This window comes from Rana temporaria, chromosome 2 (assembly GCF_905171775.1).
Source record: "Rana temporaria chromosome 2, aRanTem1.1, whole genome shotgun sequence".
Classification (NCBI taxonomy): Eukaryota; Metazoa; Chordata; class Amphibia; order Anura; family Ranidae; genus Rana; species Rana temporaria.
The window spans coordinates 528,667,983-528,670,782 of NC_053490.1; the positions used below are offsets into that span (position 1 = coordinate 528,667,983).

The 2,800-nt window shown below is 41.4% G+C and overlaps 1 pseudogene; it reads right to left on the reverse strand.

Annotated features, from left to right (window-relative positions):
- Window positions 1-1,146: 1,146 nt before the first annotated feature.
- On the reverse strand, window positions 1,147-1,621 carry LOC120928385 (annotated as a pseudogene).
- Window positions 1,622-2,800: the final 1,179 nt, after the last annotated feature.

Consider the following 2,800-nt stretch of genomic DNA (forward strand, 5'->3'; position numbering starts at 1 on the left):
GGGCAGGGCTCGGTAAAAAGAAAACTACTGTGTAAGGCTGGGTTCACACTACTACACTACTTTCATCCTACTTTGCTCTGCTACATTGGTCCTACATTGATCCTACATTGGTCCTACATCCATCCTACTTTCATGAACAGGATACTACTTTGGTCCGACTTCAATGATATTCAATGGGCCTGAAGTAGGATCAATGTAGGACCAAAAGTAGTACAGGGAGCATTTTCAAAGTCGGACCGACTTGTGTAGGACGCTACAAGACGCTCTCATAGGGAAACATTGAACACAGAGCAAAGTAGGATGAAAGTAGTGTAGTAGTGTGAACCCAGCCTCAATGCTACTGTGGGACTTCTTCATATAGGTAATTTTTCTTTTTTTTTTGCCCATAATTTCCCTCTAATTTTCATACATCAGCTACCACTGGCTTGTAAATGTTGTCAAAAGCAATGCTGAGCATAAATATGAATTTTCTCCTCTTGCTTTGATAGAAAAAAAAAAACAGAATTCTTCCAGATGGAATGCTAATACCTAGAAGCCAAGATCCGATTGGCGTTCTGGATAGATGAAGTGGCTCAGAAAACACATGATACATAATGAAGGGGAAAAGACTTCAAATTTAATGAATGTTCACTTGACACTAAATGAGCCCCAGATTCCAAATTACATCCGTTTAGGCCAATATGGCTCCATAAATCAAGACTCGAGCTTTAATAAATATTTATCTGCTTTTAATCAGCGTCCTCTTTCCGCCGTGTTAAACAGCTCTCTGCCGAGTTTATGGAATTATATTTATAAACTAATCGATAAATCCTTATTAATTTCATGTATAGTTTATGCACCGTGTTCATCCAGAGATTTAATTAAGATTAAGAGACGTCCTGTGATGGCAGCGAGGGTCAGCTTGATAAAAAAAATAGAATGGCTCTTGTTGGGGAGGAAACTTTTCCTTGTTTTACATTTTTTTTTTTACTTTCCTAAAATATTAATGACAACGATTTTTTTATCCAGCATAGAAAAACAAAATGAACGTATACGTAATTATTTTATCTAGCTATTTTACAGTTTATCCAAAAATACTTTTAACTTGTTTACATTTTTATATGATTTTTTATATATATTTTTTTTTTTTTGAGAAAGGGATGTATTTTATGCCTTGAACTCATATGGAATTGGCTCAAGGAGCTCAGGTTCCTTTACAAATGTTTGGACAAAGTGAGCTTCACTTGGTTGGTCTGGCTAATGTTTAAGGTGCCGTTCTCCTTGGCTTCCTTTTTCTTCCTCTGATTTTCCTTCACACGTTGCAGGAAACTGTCTCTGCTCTTTGAGTGGCGATTGTGCTCTACACAAACATGGATTCTCTTGGCAAGAATACCTTTGACTTGTTTGTTCACAATTATTCCAACAGCATGCTGTGTGACATTGTAGATCCGGCCAGTCTTGCCATGGTAGCACTTGTGTGGCATACCTTTCTGGATTGTGCCTGTACCCTTGATGTCTACAATATCACCCTTCTTGTAGATGTGCATATACTGTAGGTTGACAGTTGCACCGGACCATGCTTGCGGAAGGGTCTAGAGAATATATAACGGGTTCCTCACCTTTTGCCTCTTGTGTTCATTATTTTTCACTAACAATTGCCCCTACTGCAAGATGGCAGGTTTGGTGGAAAGCACAATTTTATTTTTGAATTGTTATCTGATTTTTTATATATATATATAATTTCATCTGATTTACTAAAAACTTTTAGGAGATACCTCTAGTGAAGGTTTCTCCAAACGTTCTAAATAAATGGCCAGTTTTCTGTCCTTCAGGCTTTATGGTGTCCAGACTGTGGTCAGCGGGAGTAAACAATGCCCTATCCTTGGATTTAGTGGAAGGAATAGTGCCCCATTGTTGGCATTCAAGGGAGGAATAATGCCCCATCATTGGTGTCTGTGGGAAGAAGTGTCCCCCGACATTATTGTCTGTGGGGAGGAATTGTGTGCTATCTTTGGTGTCAGTGGATGGAATGGTTCCCCAAGGGCCAGATAAAACCAAGCAAAGGGCCACATCAAGCCTGCGGGTCTCAGTTTGGAGACCACTGCTCTAGTGGCTGTCTATCGATTAGCACCTTTAGCAAATAATTCTGAGAATTAGGGTGCCTCAGGGCTCGGCCCTGTCACCATGGCTATTTAATGTGTATCTTCGGCCGCTTGCGAGTCTGCTGGACACTCATGCAGTGTTTAATCGGCTGTACGCAGATGATGTCCAGTTGGTCGTCGATAGCCTATCCGACCCTGCTCCTGGTCTGCAGCTCGCTTCCTGCCTTTTAGACATCAAACAGTGGATGGATCACAATTCCCTTAGTCTAAATGCTAAAAAGACAGACATTCTCATCTCTGGACGTATTGATCCAGCTGTCTTTTTGGGGAACTGGCCCACGAGCCTTGGGCCGTGTCCCGTTCCGGTGAATCAAGTCTGTGTCTTGGGGACAATCTTTGATTGTAATCTGAATTGGATACCCCAAGTCAATCAATGTATCCGCAATGCACTGTATTACATCAGGTGTCTGAGAAAGGTCAAAAATCTGTTTTCTCAGTACCACCGGAAAGTCCTGGTTCAATCTCTCGTTAACTCCCGGATTGACTTCAACAACATTGTGTATCTGGGTATGCCTCTGAAGTGGCTGAAGAAAATCCAGCTCGTCCAGAACCAGGCCGCTAGACTAATCTCCGGCCTAAATAGGCGGGAGCATATTACCCCTACCCTGCGATCACTGCACTGGCTCACTGTGGTAGATCGCGTTGAGTTTAAGGCTCTT